Source organism: Lepisma saccharinum, chromosome 25 (genome assembly GCF_977018435.1).
Source record: "Lepisma saccharinum chromosome 25, izLepSacc3.1, whole genome shotgun sequence".
Classification (NCBI taxonomy): Eukaryota; Metazoa; Arthropoda; class Insecta; order Zygentoma; family Lepismatidae; genus Lepisma; species Lepisma saccharinum.
This window is the reverse complement of record NC_139253.1, coordinates 8,248,184-8,270,726: the sequence shown is the minus strand read 5'-3', so window position 1 is coordinate 8,270,726 and position 22,543 is coordinate 8,248,184. Positions and strand designations below refer to the sequence as shown.

Here is a 22,543-nt window from a genome sequence, read left to right as displayed (position 1 = left end):
TTATAAAATTTCTTTTTGTCACCTCACTTACATCACTTCTTTTGTGGCAGAATACCCCTGCCGTAGACTTCTTCTGATCCAAGTGGTTTCAATTACTTATCCTCTCTTCCTTTTCATCACTGAATCTAGGTAGGTTATCTTGTCTTCTTCTATTTCGAGTTCCAACAATATCCCTCTTTCTTCATCTTGTATTTCTTTGGTAAATCCGTCGAGCTGCCTCTTCGTTCCCTTCCATATGCCAAAACAATCGTCCACATATCTGCAAAACAGGATTATTTTGTCACCTCATTTTTCTACCACTTTCTTTACGTTTAGTTTATGTTTTATAATAAAATTAATTTCTGCCTTGGTCAGCATATTGAGTTTTTTTTATTTGGATGTACACCCAAAACTGATTTCACATTCCTTTGCATAATCAAATTCACAAAAAACTATTATTCTAGATTCGAAAAAAAATGAACTATTGGTACTTTTCTATTTTCTAATAGTAATGACTAGCCTACTATGCATTTAAATGTATGAAGTGATTTTACCACATTCTTAGCATGTCACAAAAACTATATACAAGTAACAGTTTCTCATACACATTCTCCCAGTCCAATGTGGTGGCCCACACTATAAAAAAAATAAATTCAAAAGTTGTTTGAAATTACGAATGAGGTAATGTATATAACTTCTCCATTTATAAAGTTGAAAATAAAGTGACAGTCTCATCAAGCACAATATTCTTTTTCCTCTCCTATTTGTTCTACAGAGGGTAATACTGTTTTACATAAATTAAGTCTACTTATACACAACTTTGAATGTATTTTCTTTGGTATTCAGTTAGTCATATTGTAAAAGGGAAAGCTTCGATGTGACAATATATACAGGAAAATTTAAACCTTTTGCGGACGGCTGGGCAGCATATTTCCGGCCACCATGCGGCAGCAATAAACATGACATTTTTCAAAACAACACATGATATTTCGGTTTAGTTTTTCTTGTTCATTTGTACACATATGAAGGTGTGACATTCAAATTGCAAAACAATATATTCATTGTTACTATTATTAACAAATTTTTAAAAAAGTCCGTTGTTTCGCTTTAACATGCAATAATTAGGGTCCAGGGGAAAAATGCCCCATTTCCAAAATTTCCCAAAAATCAATACTTCCAAAACTGTGTAGTTTCAGTGATTTTTTTTCTTTTTTTTTCAAAATTGGTGGATGGTCAGTACATATCTTCAAGAGTGGTCTTTGTCGAACTTCCCTCCAAATTTGGTCAATCCAGCTTCCATACGAACAATACTAGAAGCGAAATTCAGATTTCTGAAAGTTGGCAACACTGTCTTATACATTGTTCAAGAAGTATCAGTCTATTTTCAATGAAACTTTTCATGGTTGTAGGAACATACAACTGCCACATACTACATTTTTATACATTCACTTCGGCCTCAGAGACAGACCAAATTCCATTTTTTAAAAAAGAAAATACTAATTTTACTTTTAGTACATCGTGGCAAGTTTGAAAAGCGTGAGCATGAAAAGTTCCTAGCCCACTAACAGTTAAGAAACTTCCAACATCTTCCTCATTAGTTATTGAACATGCTTTTACCTGTAACTGTCACTAAAAAACCTCAAGGATTTTTCACCTTCATTTTCTATCGACATCTTCGACAATGCAGGTGAAAACCCTTGAGTGTTGGGTTTCTAGTGTGATTTTTTATTCCTTTACAGCTACACACACAGGTGAGAGAATGCACAAAGAAGAACATAGTGTAAGCAGATACAGCATTTAAGTTCTTAGTTACCAAACATCAGTTTTTAAATAATTTGTTAATTTCACTCAGGGTAAAGTGCTAAACATTGGCATGCTGTTATAACCCCACACTCAATTCAACTCAGTTTCTTTGTAGGAAAACGTATGAATACCAGAAACACACACAAAAGCCTGCAGTGATACATCAGTAAGGAAATTTAGATTTGATTCCCAATTGGGAACTTTTTTGACAATGTCTCCTGGATAAAGCAGCTCCAGAGCATAGTACTGATCACATCCTCACCTCCACAAAGGCTGAGACTTTACGCCTATTTACCTCGAATGCCTTTTTTATAGTTATTTCCCTTATCTCACAAAATTCCTGACATGCTCTCATGTAGTGCTGGGCTGGTACCATTTTGACTTGATACCAATGGCGAAGCTTTGAAATTGAACAACTTACAGATCAGATATTTATAAATTTTAACATACCGTATTTCTTCAAATCTAAGGTGCACCATTTTTCGGTTTTTGGGATGTTGAAAATTTAGTCACGACTTGGATCTTCAGTATATATATGTATAACCAGGGGTTGGAAAATACACCTGGCATCTGAATTTTTAAATTCAGTTCTAAAATATATAGTGTATTTGGTCTAGGAATTAATTCGTGCGCCTGGACAAGAGATGGCGTAACGAGCGTATCGTCCCACAGTTCCGTGTAGCCACACATGCGTTGAAAACTCCTGTCAGCGTGCATCGTTCGTAGTATAGGGCAGTTGATTGACGCGTCAACAACAGCATTTTGTAGTCAACTGAACATGGCGCAGTTCGTGCCAGATAAAGTGTTTTTGCGGGGTGTTCTGCTTCATTACTTTAACATGCAGAAAAGTGCTAGCGAAAGTAATCGTATTTTGGTGGAAGTGTATGGTGACCATGTGCTAGCTGAGCGAACGTGTCAGAAGTGGTGATTTCGGCCTGGAAGACCAAGAGCGACCTGGACAGCCAAAAAATTTGAAGACGAAGCATTGCTCGATCAGGATTCGTGTCAAACGCAGGAAGAACTTGCAGAAGCATTAGGCGTTGATCAAACAACAGTTTCCAAACGCCTCAAAGCCATGGGAATGATTTAAAAGATGTCACATTAGGTTCCACATGAATTGAAAGACAGAGACGTTGAAAGATGAAAAACCATTTGCGAATTGCTGCTTCAAAGACAGAAAAGAAAGGGGTTTTTGCATCGCATTGTTACTGGCGATGAGAAGTGGATCCATTACGAGAACCCGAAACGAAAAAAGGCCTGGGTGAAGCCAGGTGAACCAGGTCCATCACAACCGAAACGAGATATTCACTGTGCAAAGGTTATGCTGTGCATATGGTGGGATATGAAAGGTGTGGTGTACTATGAGCTGCTGCAACCGGGTGAAACTATTAATGAAGAACGTTATCGACGACAATTAATGCGTTTGAAGCAAGCTCTGGCCAGGAAACGACCAGAATGGGAGAACAGACATGATAAACTTATTTTTCAACATGATAACGCTCGCCCACATGTTGCAAAACCGGTCAAAACCTATTTAGAAAATGTCAGATGGGAAGTTTTACCCCACCCGCCATATTCACCAGACGTTGCTCCTTTGGACTACTACTTGTTCGATTGCATGAATAACGATTTGATTGGACAGCGGTTCACTTCTTCAGAAGATATCGAAAAATGGGTCTCTGACTGGATCGCTTCAAAGGATGAGGACTTCTTTCGCCACGGAATCCGTAACTTGCCTGACAGATGGGCAAAAGTGGTGGCTCGCGATGGACAATATTTTTCTTAAGGTATTTATGTATTTTGTGTTTGAACTACAGCTTCAATGTGTGCGTAACAACTGCACAAATTAATTCCTAGACCAAATATATATAATATTTCAAGTTTGCTTATGGAAATTTCCATTGTGTTGTTTTTAAAATAACAAATACAGTATGCATTTTTTAAGGTTTGTGTGTTTTCTGTGCGAGCCTCAGCTACTGGACGGGTCACAGGTGGTGGATAGTGAAACCTCCCTCAGATATGAGGGGAAATCAAAATAACGAGTACCAGATCGAGGCAGCAAGGCTATCAGGGTGTATAGTGGCATGAACATACTCAGCAAATACCACAGATACCCATCAACAGCCTTGTGTCATGGCGAATAAACACTGCCATAAGTATTTGCCCCCACTGCCTAGTGGGCCTGGAGGGGATCCAGAAAGGCTAAGGGAGTTGGAACCCTCATAGAAAACAAGGGTGTACCTGAGAACCCAAAGGTGGCAGCCTCACCACTCAGGTGTAGGTTGTGACAGGCCCGATTAGCAGACAGCCGAAAACAAACAATTCAAGATAAGAAAGAAGCAAGCCGGACTGAAAATTGGAGACGACACGGGCTACGAATGGGGACATTGAATATTGGAACACTGACAGGAAGGACTGAAGAAATTGTGGATCTAATGGAGAGAAGAGGGATCGGCATCTTTGGAATGAGCAAAACTAAATGGAAAGGAAGAAGATAAATGAAATTGAGGAAAGACTATAAACTGTACTGGGTAGGGACTGAAGAGGGCAGACGAAGTGGGGTTGGATTTGTAGTCAGAAGTGGAATACGTGAGGAAGTAGAAAGGGCAAATGACAATTATGAAACTAAAAATGAATGTAAGAGGGCAAGTTATAGAAATAATTCAAGTGTATGCCCCACAAACAGGATGTACAAGGGAGGAGAAAGAAGAATTTGAATTTAAAATTTTGGGAGCGTCAGCACTTAGGCTATTTTGCTCCCATCACATTATACGGGGGCCAGCCCCTTATCATTACAAAGAACAACTCTAACGTTGCGTAACTAAAAATCTTAAAATGTTCTGACTTCTGTTAAAAGCTGAGGCTGTAAAGGGGCACTCAGCACACATAAGGACAAAAGAACAGGACAATACAAACAAAATTATACTGGCCATGGGGCCAGTCGCCAGAGCCTCGTTAGTCTTCAGTCCAGGATGTACTGACGTGGAAGTGAGGTTGACATTTGGGTGTACTACGTGGAAGGTCACCCCTTACACCCCAAAGAAGAATTTGAAGAAGACTTGAAGAAGAACACGTAGGAAAGGAATGGCAAATTGTGATGGGTGATTTTAATGCACAAGTGGGAAGGGAGAGGAAAGGACGCTACTGGACTTATGTAAGAGAAACAGACTGTTAGTAGGTAATAGCTGGTTTAAGAAGAAATATGACAGGCATAAGATTACAAGATACAGTTGGAATAATGAACAAAAGTCTGTAAGAGATTATATATTGGTAAACAAGGAAGTAAAGAAGATAATGAACAACATTAAAGTAATACCCAGTGAGAACTTAGACAATGACCACAGGCTATTAGTAGGAGATGCGAGGAGATGGACAATAAAAGATAGAAGGGAGGAACAAAAGAGAAGGATAAGACAGTGGAAACTGAAGGATAAGATGATAAAAGAGAAATATTAAGAAATATTGCAAACTAAAGTGTCAAGAGATGAACCCAAAGAAGTAGAAACAGAATGGACAAGATTTAAAACACAATTATTAGATGCAGCCGAAAAGGTATGTGGAAGGACAATTAAGAAAAGAAAGAAATACCATGGTGGAATGAAAGAACTAGAGAGGCAGTGAAAAACAAAAATGATGCATTTAGAAAATGGTTTAAAGTTAAATCACAAAATGCATGAAAAGAGTATGTGGAAAAGAAGAAAGAGGCAAGAACAGTAGTAAAGGAGGAAAGAAGAAAGAGAATGGAAGAATGGTCCAAAGTGCTAGAAGAAGATATAGATGGGACAAGAAAGTATTGTATGGATTAGTGAGAGAAAGGAGAAGAGAAAGAGGAGACAGCCGTAAGCTAAGGGATGAAAGGGGAAACAAGATACAAGAGATACTACCTACCCAAACTTGCATCCCCTGGTGTCTACAAGGCAGATGCCAATGCCACAATAGCTACATTGGCAGAACCATCCGCACTGTTCAAGAATGGATTGATGAACACGTAAAAGATGCCAAAAAAGACACACCCAAATCAGGCCTTTCTCAACACCTCCACTCCATAAACAACACCATCTCCTCCACATCCATACTTCAAGCAACTGGCTCTGTCATAGAAAACACCGTCAAAGAAACCCATGATATCATCCAACGAAAACCAGTGCTGAACCTGGACAATGGACAGGCACACCCAACTTGGCACCCCATCCTCCAAAAAATTCCAGACCACGAAAAGAACAGGAAGTACACCACACATAACAATAGACAGCCCAGCCCTCCAACAACCACCTGGCAACAGAAAGCAGAAAGAACAGCAGATGACGCAAACCAGGAAACATACACCAGAGCAGCCAAATGGGAGAAAATGCAACTATCGCCACCCAGGAACTAACATAGCAGTCATGGGGTACCATATCCACTCCAGACACCATACCCTAGTGAATGAAGGCACGGACCTTTGAAATTAATAGGAAATAACCATCAAATTGAGCAACGTGGAAATACGAAATTTCACGTAATTCAATACGCAAGTTTCTTATTGATGTTTCACCACAATACCGGTATTGATAAAAATCACCCTTAACAAAACTTCTTTCTTTTAAATTTATTGTATTTCAACAATCAATATTTCACAGTAAGAAGTCAGTCAATTTTTAGCAGTGAAATACGAAAAGGGGGAAAAAAAAAAGGTATTGTTTTTCTTGCAGGTGCTCAGTGAGCCAGCTTTCGTAAAGTGCACATTCAAAGGACATCAAACAGAAGAAACAGAAGCATTACACATACGATGCAACATTTAAAGGGTACAATATTTTGTGTTCTGAGGAATTTGGAAACCGCGAAACTGAAGAGACTGTTTCAAAATACATGTGCTATTCTTGTTCAAATTGTAAATGTAACAATGTAATACTACTGTATTGTTCTAATAAAGAATTCTCCAAAGCGGAAGCAATATTTGAGATGCACCTTACATTCGATGGCATCTTGAATTTGAAGAAATATGGTATAACAGGGTGTCTACTGAATTGACAAATCCAAAATTCTAGACTTTTTCTTTCATTTTTCTTGACCTTTTCCCGTTTTTCTTAACATTTATTTGAACGCATCCTACTTATGTATAGTTGGAAATTAAGAAAATAGGTATTTTTATTGAATGTAAAAGCCCCTTCCACAAGGCTGATTAAGATGAACACTGAAGTTGTACTTTAACAACACATTTAGACTAGCTTTAATGCACATAAAAATTAATGCTTCAGACTTCATCCTGGATGTGGAATGGCCACATACATTACTTTATTAAATATTTTTAAGAAACTTCACGCTTTCAAGAATGTAAATTTTAACGAACAAAATGAACAAATCTTAAACTACAACTCAATACAATTTTAGATTTCCATATACATTCAATTTTATCAAATCCCAGTACAGGTATGCAACAATGTGAATTCACTATACTGTAAAAAAATAACAAAAATTCTTGACCCCAAGCATAATGTCTTGACTTTTTCTTGATCTACCTGTTGATTTCTTCATGGTAGACACCCTGTATAACTTAGTCACTGGATCTACAGCATATCAAGCGACCAGAGTTATGATTTAAAATACTTACAACTTCACATGAAGTAATCGTTAACCACAAAATTCATTTCTCTGGACAATTTTTTTGTAAAAAAAAAAAAAAAATATGATGCATTTTTTCTAATTTCCAGGATATTTACACTGTGAAAGTGCAGTGTCATTTTCGAGACACTGTGATGCACACAAGACTCACGTCAAGTATCACTGATTAAATTTCAACAAATACTTTCAGATACTAGCTCTCCTATCCACCATTTCCTTAAGCAAGTTACTGTTCCATGTGCCATTGTGCAATGCAATTTATTTGTTCTTCACCAACTCAACAAACAACAGCATGCTACATGACTTTTCCATGCTGTGACACTAAGAGTTCTCGGTTCGAATCCTGGCCTCCCCGATGGTGCAGTGGTAGCGTCGTCGCCTTGTAATCAAGGGGTCCCAGGTTCGATACCCAGTGGAGGCACATAGTGGTTCGGATCCCACTTTAAACTGTAGGTCCAGTCCCGATTAGCCTTACTGTGCATAGAATGGACTTAAAAACACCAAATCAATTAATCAATCAGTTCGAATCCTGAGCTGGGCATTCTTTGCGAGTGTCACTTCATCAATTTCATCATATTGTCATCCTCATCTCTGCGATTAGCAAAAAGTGGCAGAAAAGCAAAGTGATTGATTGATTGATGTAGTTTATTTTACTTTGCGTTTTGTGCATCTTGGCTAATTTGCGAAGATGGGGAGGAGTGATGAAATTGATGAATGGACATTCACAAACAACCAAGCCCGAGCGGGATTCAAACCCGGGACCCTTGGCATCGCAGCGTGATGTGCTAACCACTCAGCCACAGGGTCCGGCAGAACAGCAAAGTAAAATAAACCAAAACTATCTACCTGTGTGTCTTTTAGCTTGTGAGCATTTATTTTTCCTTCTTATCAGATATCCAATGTTCTCTACATTACAAAATTCGAATCAATGAAGGCAATCATAGGTGGTAAAATTGCTATTATTATTATTATTATTATTAATAATAATGATTGGATTGAAAAAATAAAACATATTCTGCAATTGAAGACTGATTCAATATATTTGTAATTTAAAGCTTATAAACTTAAACAGCATCAAGAATTTCTTAAATTAAACTGAATGTATAATTTAAAGCATATCTGCATACTGTATGTTTGCAACATTAAATAAAGCCACTATTATTAAATTATCACTCACCAGCATTAAGCTTCCTTCCAACACCCAAACCGCTGAAGCCCGTTGAAGCACCTAACCACTAGATGAAGGCAGCATCTTCATACTTTCATCACACCAGCTTCCAGATGGGTGGTCCTTGGTGAACCAGCAGTGACTGTGGACCTGAAAAATTAAAACAGTGTTCCCTATACATACATGCATGTATTGTAAATTTAACATCTTTGCTACAAAGCATAAATAGTATGGCTAACTAACCACTGGCCAATCCTAGATGATAACATGCTACATGACTTTTCCTCGCTGCACGCCAGGAGACCTGGGTTGAACAAAATAGGCTGGCCATTAACTTTCTCCATACCTTTGAAATAAATGTAACTACGTCTACATTTCTGTAAATTTAATTTTTCTGATTACTTATTGCACTTTTTGTGTCAAACGATTTTTCATTCCAGCTCCTATATGTGTAATGTGAAGAGATTAGTAAGACGTACATGTGTTAAATGACGTACATGTGTTAAATGACTAAAACAAGATGATTGAAGCCTCTGAATTTCCTCAATCTTGTAAAATGTGTTACTGTAGTAGCATGGAATTCTTAAATTTTAGTGTCACAAATATCCTGAAGTATTAAATTGTGGGGGGAGACTTTTGAGTTCGTGTTTTAAGTCCATTTTATGAACAGTAAGGCTAATAGGGACTGGACCTACAGTTTAAGGTGGGATCCGAACCACTGTGCCACTATTAATACATGGTGTAATTATCCAAATTAGTTTAAAAATTGGGTACCTTATGTACTGTGACATTTGGAAGATTGTCCTAAAACACAGAAATCTTCTGAATTATTTGTTATTTGTTGTCTAATGTTGATACATGGAAAATATTAAATGATTGTGGCACCCTGGACTATACTTATGTACTGAAATCCTGTACATTTATTCATAGAATATTAAATATAAGGTATGATAGGAACAAAACAGGCATTTAGGACAAAATCTAAGCTCCTTTACTATCAGTGCCTATTTTAAATCATGCAAAGCTCAAAACAATCACTGTACAATGCCTGGCCTCAACTGAGGCAGGAGATATTCACAACTCTAACAAGCAGTGTAATTTCTGTTGCTGCAAATTAAATGTATGCCAAACAGTGATTTTCTTTTGTTAATATGTATGCATATATTGTTTATATAATTGTATTTTGGAAATATAAGCAAGCATCTCTCATCTTCTGGAATGCTCCAACGCATTCACCTATCCCTGAACAAATTGAAATTTTGGTGCAGTGGCCCTCTCCAGCCCAAGAAAATTTTAATAAAAAGCCTCCTCCCTCCAACAAGTTGGACAGAAGGTGCTATTTTTCAGAGCCAATTTTCCCATCCTGTCCAGAAATTGCATTAGTTGTGACTAAACTCACCCTTGCTCCATAATGCAGCAATAAAGTTGTTCAAAGTCAGGTGGTTTACCAGCAATGGACATGGCAATCATGATGTTTGGATCAGCACTGCAGAACCATGGGGTTCTAAAGAATAGAGAGATGTAGATTAGTTAAAATTATCTTTATATTAATATATGGTAATGTTTGAGTTTTTAAGTCCACTTTATGCACAGAGGCTAATCAGGACTGGACCTACAGTTTAAATTGGGATCTGAACTACAATGTGCCTCCAATGGGTATCGAACCCAGGACCTCTTGATTATATATGCTAATGGAATTGGAAAACTAGAAATAGTGTATTAATTCTGCATTAAAATTGAAAGTAGATAATTTTTTTTTGCGTGGCTTGAAACACTGGAGGAAATTGTTATCATGTCTAAACATATTTACAAATAGTTTCAAAAATATATAAATTCAAATTCCATGTAAAATGAAATAGAGTAGTTTTACATAGCTGCATAAGTAACCCCATACTGTGACAAATATACTCATCCATGGGCATGGCTTTGAAGAGGGTCATTGTCTAAGTGGTTTCCATCCCACAAAAATAGCATCCATTCTAATAACTGAGAAATCATAAAAAAATATTTCTTTGTACCTCAGGTCTCAGGAAGTTAATAAAAATGTCTTTAACTTGTAAATTTTAAGAAACCTGAAAATTGAGGGGGTGGCAAGTGCCCCCTTGCCCCGTCATGTTAAGCTAATGTATTCTGTTTCCCTGTAGTTAGAACCAGGAAAAATTGTGTTTTTTGTCTTCTACGTCATGTTGAGTATTTCTTTAGACGTTCTTTTTTGATTTTTAAAATCACTTTTGTGGTGTCTTTTTGCTTCTTCCCGGTTTCATGAATTTCAAATGGGTGTTCTTCGTAAGTGGTCCTTCACAAATTTCATCATATCATTTATCATCATCGCGATTGGACAAAATCGGAAGGAAAGCGATGCAAAATAATCTAATCCAATCACATACGCAAAAAATAAATAAGCCTCCTTAGTGATCGAGAGGTCGACACAAATTTTTGAGTGTTTTTCATCCAATCACTAGTCATCTTCATTGTTCCGATTATCCAAAAAATAAGAACACTAGATCATTTTGTAATCAAAATGTCCTAGTTTTGATTTCAACTTATTTATACTTTACAAGACAAATTTGTAGTTTCGGAGAACGAATGTGAGAAAGTGAGTTTTTATGCACACAAAGGCCAGTTTTAACAAATACCTCTTACTATCACCTTATTCCTTGTTCTTTTGTGTAAATTGACGTAGGCATGAAATATTTCAAACTTTCACAGTATTTTTTTAAGTGCTTATATTGTATCAATAATGAGTACAGCCAGTGGCGCAGGAACGGGGAGGTACAGGGGTACATTGTACCCCCCTAAATTTTTGAAGGGGGGTACTGTACCCCGCTAAATCCGTAAATCGAGTTGTACCCCCTGTACCCCCCTTGCTAATTTGACAGTAGACGCGAGGTGAAAGAACCTATTTTAAGTTCACCCAATAAAGAAAGTGTATAGTGTTTATAACTTATAGGTCTAAACATTATCTTCCTTACCACAGAAATTCAAACCATTCTAAACTTATTCTACTACATCGTGCTTGCTACTAGTTAGTTCATTGACCTAAGTTCTTGGAAACCTCTTTAAGGAGATGAAAATTGTTTAAAATGTGTGTGGAACGATGGAATCAGACTTGCTATCAGACAATCACGCTAAAGACGAATGCTCCTTTCGGTAAGGGGGGTACACTTTTCTAGAGAAGTGGTCGCGTCGATTCGAAGATAAGATACAAATCTTGATCAGAAGACTGACCACATTTTCTTTTGAATATTTAAAATGGAATTTTCCAAAACGAAATACTTACACGAACGAGACGAGACACTACAGACCAACTTGGGGGTACAATGTACTGCTGTACATCACCCATATTTTCCTTAAATTTGTAAGAGGGTGTTCGGAAAACTATACTTAAACCTACTATATATTAAGAGATTTTGAAAATAGAGTCCCGATTAGCCTATCTGAGCATGAAGTGAATCTAGAATAAGTTTTAATAACTTCTGAGTGGAAACCGAAACAAAAATAAACACAAACATGAACGAGAAGGACCTCGCCACACAGGAGATGAGATGAGGCTGTGACAATTCTCGACTCATCGCATCGCGATATCATTCCTAGGTGAAATGACATTTTTCCTAGACATTTAAACAGGGTTCAATTTGCGATATTATCAGAGGAGGGGAAGGAATTATTTTTACCTATGTATTAGGTATACTTATAATTGGACATTAATTACTTACAATCTAATTTTGGTATCGAATGCAACACGAACACAACGCCATTTTTAAATTATACCCTAAAGTTAAACTGTAAGAAAATTACATTAGTCAGATGAATGCACGAGATAAATTAAACTCCCTGCAGGTTCTATTGGTAGATTTTGGATTGGATTCGCAAGGTCTTTGAATGAGATGGGAATGTTTGATTGATTTATTTCGTTTATTTTACTTCTCATTTTTGCCACTTTTGGCTAATCGCGAAGATGAGGATGGGTGATGATATGATGAAATTGATGAACACTCACATGCCCAACCTGGGACCTCTGGCGTCAAAGTGTGCTATGCTAACCCCTCCGCTACGGAGACCGGCAAGGTGGGAATATGTTTTGAAATTTTCTTTGTAGATGCGAAAATCTTTAACTGTGACGCGCACATGATTTTGCTTTCATTAAAGTTTACCTTTTCACATAAACGAGAAATTAACATGTCACCCTAAAACACACGCATGTATCTGCATTTAATACTACTCTATACGAAAAGAAACCTTGGGCGGTTCTTCATAATGTCCACCAAAGACTGAAACAAACGAAAAAAAAAAAAAACTTTGAGCGTATGCCTTTCCTTGCTTCCTCTGACATCTGAAGGATTTTGGTTTTGTATATGTAATGATAGTACTTTCAGTGCTCGAAGAGCTAATTATATAACAAATAAATGCTTTGTCAAATGTTTCACAAATATTTCAAAGTTAGACTTTTTACGAGTTGACCGGGAACCATCTGAACTCAGTTTATTTTCTTTTTTTAATACAACGCCCTACAGATGTCTGAGTAAATACCAAATACATACATGGCTTCTAAAATACATTGGATGTGGTATCTGCCATAAATTGTTTAAAGATATTTTTATGCGTAGCTATGGGAATTTAAAATTAGAATGAACTGAAGTGGAACTCTATAAGTATGATATATACATAATGTGGTTTCTACAGTGGGAGATGATTATTCCTGGTTAGGGTGGCTCAAGATCCTCCTCACCCCCTTTAATCTCAACCTGCATTAAAGTGAATAGATGTATCTTTCTTCGCAATTTTCACATTTCAAACTCCTGATTTTCTCCATTAAATTCAAATAAGCCCAGAACGAAGTCCAGAGCTATATATGTTTCAGAATTGTTATCTGGTTTTAAAATCTGTTTAAAAAAATATAAATCCTAAGAAAAACAAGGAAAAAAATAGTTATGCAAATTTTGCATTAAATAACAGGACATTCATGTGTGCTGTTCTAAAATAGAATATTTCCCATGCCTTCACATTATACCTAAGTATCAAGGACGCATTTAGGAGGGGGTCCGGACACTGCCCCCAAAGACTTACCAAGAAGTAAAGTAAATAATCAAAATATAATTGTTTAGCATTTGTTATATAATCGATGGTTATTTTTCGCTGAACTTATTGGAAGGCAAGGAATTTGGCTCATACGGCTTTGAAAGGTTCCAAAGATTTATCCACACAACTAATGATAATATCCATAAAATATTAATCACAAACTTTACTTTTCGGTAATTGGATCTAACTTCTGTTTGTTATTCAATAAATATTCAATTATTTTTCTATTTGACATTAAATTCCTTGCCAGGGCAGTTGTTTTTATGCAAATATTGGCGATCTTAACTACATGCAAGCTAGATGCTGTTATATCTCTATTCTTTTACTATCTTTTACCTATTCACGTAATAACAACAATACAATATTAATTAACTTACATATTTAATTAATATTTCAATTTAATTCAATATACTTATAATTATTATTATTGCAACACTTGGTTAGACCCCCGAAATGTATTTCTAGGTGCAGTAGTATGTGTGTTTATATATATGGGAGGCTGAATTTTGTACCCCCCAAATGAAAAACGTTCCTGCGCCACTGAGTACAGCTGGAGCTGTAGTAATCATCTCGTCAATGCATCAAACATGCAAATCCCCAGAATTGGGCTATTTTCAATTTTCAAAATGTCCCTACATTTAGTCATCACTGAGTACCTTGCATATCATATCATGAACAGATTGCATGTAATATCTGCGTCTAAGCAATAAATATAAGCTTTACAGTAAGAATAAGGTCGCAAGCGAAGCGATCTTGAACATTTTTAGATCTACAAGTATTTCTTTGCAAACTAACAGTACTATTAATTTAAAAGACACTAACAGTTTCACAGAGGTAAACAATTCGTGTAGATGTTTTGTAGGACATTTCGTAGGATGCTGTTGAGAAATAAAACATTTGTTTTTTTGGAGTAGCATCACAGACCACAGGACATGGCCCCCCAAAAAAGGACTGTCCTGCAAAAATCATGACATCTGGTCACCCTAAATTTCACACTAATAAAATTTACTGGTACTTTAGAAAAATCATGCCAAGAAAACAACTTATCATAAAATAAATAACCAAGCTACACAAAGTACCAGGATTACAACTTCATGATGTGAAGCTTCTGATTCAGTGTGCAGGTTTTAAAAGGAAGCTGACATTGAACACAAAGGCAATATTAATAAACTCAAAAAGGCTAGTAAAAAACATAGTATTGTTGAACAATGACTGAAAATACTGGGCCACAGTTGGTTTAAAAAAATCAATTATACACTAGTGTATTAGTTTTACATAAAAAAAGGCTGCACCCTTTTTGTTGAAGCAGCAGCTACAAATGTCAAATATATTAGCAGAATAAGTATGAGAACTATTGAATACATGCTATGCAATACCTTGACAGCGTCTTCAGAAGGAAGTCACAAGGTGCTTCAAGGAAAACATTTGAAGTTCTTCTTCAATCTTTGAAGGTGCAAGAAAAAATATGGGATGCTGAAAAAAAAAATTGACGTTAGATACAGTGAAATTATTCTTGATTAATTATTAACGTAGCTCTATGATTTATGATAGTATTTTATTCAAGAAATGAAATTGGACCAATATAAAGTTTGCAAAACAAAATATAAAGGTAACAGTTCATAGATCGGAGACACATTAAAATCGGATATTTTGTGTTTCGTATGGTTCGTACTTACCAATTGTGTATTGAGGAACATAGTTCAAGGTGCCACTATGCTTTTTACACGAAAACAAACTCAATTTTTCACATTCTGAGTGCTTTTTTTTATTCCTTTCTTTGCTTCCGTAACACACGTTATGGCGGGCAAATCTTGACTCAAGTTGTGGGTATACAGTGTTTCAAACTTCTTCACTGAAAAATACCTACTATCGTGTTTGTCACCGGTGGAAATTATACATTATGCACAGGTAGCTGACGTATAGCCCGGGTAGCTGACGGATAGCCCCCACAAACCATTTCCGATAAGGTTAGGTTTTGTTACGTTAGATAAGCATAGGAAAAAAAAGGGGGGGTTAAAACATTGACAGGGGCTTACGTCATCAAACGTATGCAGCATCCAGTTGTCGTAGGGCAGGCAAATGAAAGCAATGGCAATTGTGCGTCGGTGAGATATTTCTCTTGAAAAATACATGATTTCCCGGTCAAATATATTCCACGATGAAAGAAAATGCCTCGACGAACATTGTAAACCTTGGAGAAACTCATTTAGGTAAGTACCAGGTAACCAAGAAAGTTCATGCGGTTTTTACAACTGCCCGTAGTTTTCGTGGGGTAGTACGCAGTTCAGCCGCCAGGGATACATGTATGTGTGATTGGCGGAAAGCTCATTCCTTGGCACGTTGGCTAACGTAGATAACATGTCGCAGTCGATAGTTCGGGAGCAAGTATTCGCAGTGAACTATGGCTGTGTCGAATGCAGTAATCAGGGCGTGTTTACTGTATGAGTACAAGTTGGCCACAAAAGGAGCGGAAGCAGCAAGAAAAATATGTGCAGCGTTTGAAGAAGGTACAATTAGTGAACGGACAGCGCAAAAGTGGTTTCAGACCTTCTCGAGTGGCGATGAGACACTGGCAGACAAACCTCGTTCGGGCAGACCAAGATCTCTCGATGTGGACCAACTGAAGGCAGCAATTGAAGAGGATTCACGTCAAACGTGTCAAGAACTCGCTCTACGATTTGCGGTAAGTGCTGAAACAATTCGTGTGCACTTGCATGAGCTTGGCAAATCATGGAAACTGAGTAAGTGGGTCCCAGACGAGCTGACTGCTGCGAACCGTCTCCAACGACTGAACATTTGCGCTTCCTTGCTCACTAGGAACAACAACTGTCCAATTTTGGACCGCATTTTGACGTGTGATGAAAAGTGGGTAATGTACGATAACAAGAAACGCTCATACCATTGGCTATCGTCAAATGACACCATACCTTTAACTGCAAAACCTGCTCTTCATCAGCGGAAGGTGATGCTGTGTGTCTGGTGGACTACGGCTGGGATTGTGCATTATGAGTTCTTAGTAAGTGGTAAAACCATCAACAAAGAGGTGTACTCCGCGCAATTGCAAAGAGTGGCCGAACAGCTTGCAAAAAAACAACCTGCATTAGTGAATAGGAAGCGTGTTCTTTTCCACCAAGACAACGCTAAACCGCATACAGCAAAGATGACCCTGGAGGTGATTTCTTCTCTCGTCTGGGAACTTCTGCCACATCCAGCGTATTCACCCGACATCGCTTCATCAGACTACCATCTTTTTTTGTCTATGGACAACCATATGCGCAATCGACATGTCCAAACTTGCGAGGAGGTTGAAAACGCGGTGGTGCAGTTTCTTGCGGCCCTACACAAAGACTTTTTCAAACATGGCATCTACAGGCTTGTACAAAGATGGGAGAAGGTTGTAGAAGCGGATGGTGGATATTTTGCAGAATAAATATAAGGTCAACTCATTTGTTTTGGACCTTTTCTTCTTTGTACTAAAACCGCATGAACTTTCTTGGTTACCTGGTAGTTTCTTGTGTAAAATTGAAGAAATGTGTCTCCGACGTATGAAACTGTTACCTAAAGTTTGCAAAACAAAATATAAATTGTGAGTATTCAATGGCAGAACCATAATCTCCTAGCCCTTTATTCTCTTCCGAGCAAGTGGAGTGGTTAATGTTGTGAGGGTACTAAATGTATCAAAAGCAACAACCTTGGGTCTTCAGGACCTAGGTGTGTCGTTAGTGTTACTATTTGTGTTAACTCGATTTTTACACCAACCAAGCTAAATCGAGGATTGTGAACGAAAAAGGCATCCTTGCTATCTTGGATGATCCTCTAACAGATATTGACGAATGAATATCAGTGGTGCTGGTAGTGAATATGAGGTTAGTGAACATGAATGAGAAACAGGGCAAAGCATAGAGAAAGATGGTAATGAAGGTGAATCTGTCAATGTAGATGATGATGTAGAAGCAGCTGAATATGGCAGTAAGACTGACAAATCTAATTTCTGTTATCGTAAAAACCAGTATACGTTGCCTAAATTGTTTTGAAAAGTGACAAAAATCGCCAAGAGAAAGGTACTATACCGTTGCTCTCGCCGTGAGGATTTGGTCAAACTGAAGTTGTGTTATTTTTCTTATTTCTATGTTGATTAGTATTTAATTATTGGCACATTAGGGTATCTTACATATGAAGATTTGAGAGAATGACACAGATAGTTCTTCATATACACTAATTTATATCGTATGCCTATTTTGTCATGATGCAAATATATTTATCAAAATATATCTATTTCTTAGTGAATATATTTTTTAGGCCGCGACCTGGTGTTGGGAAGTATTTACAGAAATAATTTTAATGCTAACGGCCCTAAAAGTGACCTGCCTAACCTAACAATAAAAGCATTAAGGAATGCGAATGCAATACCCCTCACGGTCGGCCATTTACCCTGGTGAAAATCAAATCCATTACGGTCATAATTATGTACTTCTAATTTTTTAACTGAATACAATAGTCAAATTGAGTGTGATTTAAAGTTGAATCTTCATATCAACCAAAATGTTCTTAGCTGATACTGTATGAGAAAAAAAAAAACTGATAGGAAACAGTTCAATTTCTTACCTCTTCGAACTTCGCTCACTCGCCGTCGCCTCGCCGACTAAAAAGGAATCAGCGTTGCCAGAGACAGAGAGTGAAAGAGATGCACACTGAATCTACAGGATACACCCATATTCCACACCACATACGCCAGCCAGAAAGGAGGAGGGTGTAAATTTCAAGTGCAAGCAGGGTGATTCCAATATTAGCAGAGAAGCAAGTTCGAAACGTCATTTTTGCATTATTTGATTGCTTGTTTAAAGGCAAGGGTATCTGCAGGGTAGAAGGAGGCTTTGCTTCCCCGTGAAAATTAATTATTTTAAATGATTGATAATTACAATCGAGACGAGTCATAGAGTGTTGTGTACTCTATGGACTGTTTCTTCAAATCTTTGCAGCTGAATCAACGTTATGGGGAGAATAACTTTCTTCTCCCCTGAAAAAATTCCTCACGTGGAAACAAAAATAATACAGACACCCAAGTCCATAAGCGTAGCTGATTGGAGAGCAAAACGCACCACTGTATGATACACGTGCAATTCTAGAGTTGCAATATTATGACCCAAAGTAACGGAAAAATTCAACTATCCAATAGGTCCCTTTGGCCCGAGAAACGATCAGCAATACAGTCGCTTACAGATAAAAGCTGTCACACGGTTTACACATTCAATTCTCAGAAGTATTCGAACATTACCGTATTTCGCAAATTAACAATGTTTTCAAATTTCCTATAATTTTCTTACACCAGCAGCATTGAAAAAAAGGAACTAATTTTTCTTTTAAACTTTTAGGTTTATTAAAATTTGCAAGTTAGGGCACTTTTGTTAACCATCTAGGACCAAAAAAGAAAAGGAACGAAGAGTAATATTTGTGATTTCAAAATTGTAACAGTTATTTAGCAAATCATCCTGGATGCTATTTTTATGGGATGGAAACACTTTTTGAATCTGCTCCCACCACAAAGTAAAGCCGCAAGTTCGATTCTCCCTCCTCCAAATCAGGCACCAAGTTACACCAATGCGACAACAGTTAAAAAAGAATCGTGGCAGTCTAGGCCTACCTCAGCTCGTCGAGAATCAATTCCAACATAGACTTGCACTGTTTTAGAAAAACAATATAAACAGGAAGCAAGCCGACTTTCATGTTTCAGGACTGGAATACATCGTTATCATAATTCCTCCAATTGCCATAGTAAACTGAACCATCAAATATGAGGAGCAAAGTGAACAAACAAAGCAAACAATAACCTATTCTCTCACGGGATCACGGGTTCGATTCCCTTTTGGAGAATATTGGGTAAGAAGTGTCAAGTCTTAACATACCAGAGAAAGGAATGCTGAATAAGTAATCAGGGAAAGGTTAGGTTATTGACTTGAGAGGCGTATGTGACATGGGAGTTGGAGGAGAGAGAGAATGTATAACAGATTATTTTGAGGACTGATTATTTCTTCCGAGAAGAAAGAGGTTTGAGAAACTAACACCCCTCGGGGAAAATGAACTGTCCTTACTATGCATTGATTAAAGGGACAAAGAAAAACGCGGTGAAGTTTTTTCGAGCAGTGTTTGTAGAGCCTTTGAGTGAAAGGCCGCGTTGCTTCGCGCGTTGGCTGCAGAAGTTTACATGCAGCAGTTGGCGTAGAGATAGATCTCTGGGTATGGAAAATTCGCGAATTTGACTGTGCTATTGACAGCAAGTTGCAGTTAGTTATTCTTGGACTCTTTTTGTAGATGTCGTTTGCCTAGTGGACAGTTAACAGTGATCTGCGTTCCAGACATTTGAACGTTCGCGTGATTGGGAAAAGAGCGCGCGGAATTTTATTTAAATACAGACTGTTTTCTCGTAGCAACTTTTATAGCACGAGAAGTGAAAAGAACACTGCAAGTGTGTAGTTGTGAACTGAGAAATGCTAATCGAGGTGACGACGGTGATACCAAGTTCGACCTTTGAACTATGAATGCGACGGTGAATTACTTCGAGGGATAGACGTTGAAGATCTTCGAGGGAAAGAAGAAGTGGCGGAAAGAAGACATCAAGGAGCTTCTGCCAATAGTGTCCCCCCCCCCTAGTGTCGAGAGCTCTCGAGATGTTTACTTTTATATCGGAAGTGTTGATTGCAGTCAAAGTGAAAGCGCAGCGCTGAGTAAATTTCGTAAATAGGTCGACCATATTATTTTAATTGAGTTTAAAGTGTTTATTTTCTGTTTATTAATCTATGTTACTAACCTAAGATTAATCTAAGGCAACTGGAGGTAATTTTTGTATTAGTTTTAACTATGTAAAACAAATCCCTCCAGCTTTCCAGGGCAAATTAAAAATTTATTAACCGCTAGTTTATTTTAGAAGTTTGTAATAAAAAACAGTAAAGAATCCTTGGGTTTTCTTAAGCAGTTTTAAAGTGTAAATTAGAAATGTAAAACCAAAAATATGTTCTAGCGTAAACGAAACTGCGACGTTAAAAGTCCAAAAAACAACTTTTACCGTTATATGGTGCCGAAACCCGGGAGTTGCCTTAGATTGTCTTGGGGAAAGAAAAAATGACAGGGGTAACAGGCATTATGTTGCGTCGTTGTGGGCGATGTTTATGTAAACATTGAGTGTTGCAACCTGCGTTCGTGATTGTCGGCAGGATGGCTCGTACAATACGGAAAGCTCATTGTTGCGGCAGATTGTTGATTTCAGACGCTGCTGTACAGTGTTCAGACTGTAAACAATGGGTGCATAAAGACTGCGTTGAGAAAGATTTTTCCTGCAAGCAGTGCAAGAACGGAGCTGAAAATGAAGTTCATGATAATGAAAAAATAGACGAAAAAGAACAGGGTGTTTCGAAAGAAAGTGACGAATTTGGTTGTCAAGTTGACGTTAGTCGGGGAAATAAAAATGTCTTGAATTCAATTTTGTCATTTATGGAACAGAGTAGGCTAGCGCAGGAGAACTTATGCCTAAAATGGGAAGAAAATAAGGAACAAGATAGGCTGAAATGGGAAGAAAATAAGGAACAAGATAGGCTGAAATGGGAAGAAAATAAGGAACAGGATAGATTGAAATGGGAGAGATTATACGAGAAAATGGAACAAGATAGGTTAGAATGGAGACAGAAAGAGGAAAAAGATAGGCTCGTGCAGGAAGACTTATACAGAAAATTGGAGCAGAAAAAGGAACAGAATAAATTGGAACTCAAGGAAATAATAAATGCTTCCATGCAAAAAATAAATGACAAGATGGAAGGAAGACTAGGCGTTTTGAAAGTGGAAGTCTCTAGGATAGAAACAATGGAGGACGTTATTCAGGATAATAATGCATCATGTTACGCCGTGATAGTTGAAATTGATGAAGTAAAAGATGATTGTAATGAGGTCCGTGACAGCAGTGAAAAGATAGAAGATAATTCTGATCAAGTACAAGTGGCTATAGAAAATAAAGAAAGAGAGACAGATTGGGAAGTACAGGTTCTAGAGAGACGAGTGTGCGTGTTGGAAATGAAAAAGCAACAAGTTGAAGATGAGTCACTCGGAATACAGCAATCTCAGGAAGTGATAAGTAATGAAGGAAGTTTTCACGAAAAACCTGAGAAAAATGATATGTTTTCTAAACTGAAAGAATGTGTAACTTTAGACATGACGATACCAGAAATGACTCTGATCAGTAAAAGGAAGAAAATAAGAATGAGACCTAGATATAGTTCAGTAAAGAAATTGAAGAAAATGAAGAGAAATAAATTGAAAGCTGCAGAGAAAGTTGAGAAAGCGTCAGTGAAAGTGAAGAAGAAAGTTCGTAAAAGATCTAAGAATGTCAGCGCAGAAAGATCAGACACAAGTATGAAAAAGATGAAACCAGAAAAGAGAGCAATGCATTCATCTGATGAGCGTGAAAGAAAGTCCCAAAAGAAACGAGACAGGAAAGAATGGAAGAAAGTTAAGAAGAAAGTTGCTAGTGATGATTCTCACAGTGAGGAAAATATACTAATGGACAACAAGAAACGAAAAGAAAAGACTTTAAGAAAAAGAGATAATACAAATAGTTTTGGCAGACTAATAGTTTCTCTACTTGACGAAAGTTGGAAGAGGAGGAAGAAGAAATTTGAAAAGAAGAAGAAGAAAATGAAAAGAGGCATGATAGCTACGACGAACAGGGATTTTTTGATTTGATTTTTGATTTTGATTTTAAAATTTTGGGTGCGTCAGCACTAAGGCTATTTTGCACCCGTCACACTATACGGGGTCCAGCCCCTTACCGTTTCACATAACAACTCTAACGTTGCTTAATTAAAATCATAAAATATTAAAATGTTCTGACTTTCGTTAAAAGCCGAGGCTGCTAAGAACACTCAGCAC

General features: G+C 37.4%; 1 long non-coding RNA gene across 1 annotated transcript in view; it reads right to left on the bottom strand.

Moving 5' to 3' along the window:
- The window catches only part of LOC145978851 (uncharacterized), a 36,871-nt gene extending 18,607 nt beyond the window's left edge, over positions 1–18,264 (bottom strand). Inside the window, exons 1-4 of the long non-coding RNA XR_014440755.1 lie at positions 18,236–18,264; positions 15,007–15,103; positions 9,951–10,055; positions 8,561–8,701 (exon numbers count right to left, since the gene is read on the bottom strand). This is a non-coding gene — a long non-coding RNA (uncharacterized LOC145978851). The remainder of the gene's footprint in view (positions 1–8,560; positions 8,702–9,950; positions 10,056–15,006; positions 15,104–18,235) is intronic.
- Between the last annotated feature and the right edge of the window lie 4,279 nt (positions 18,265–22,543).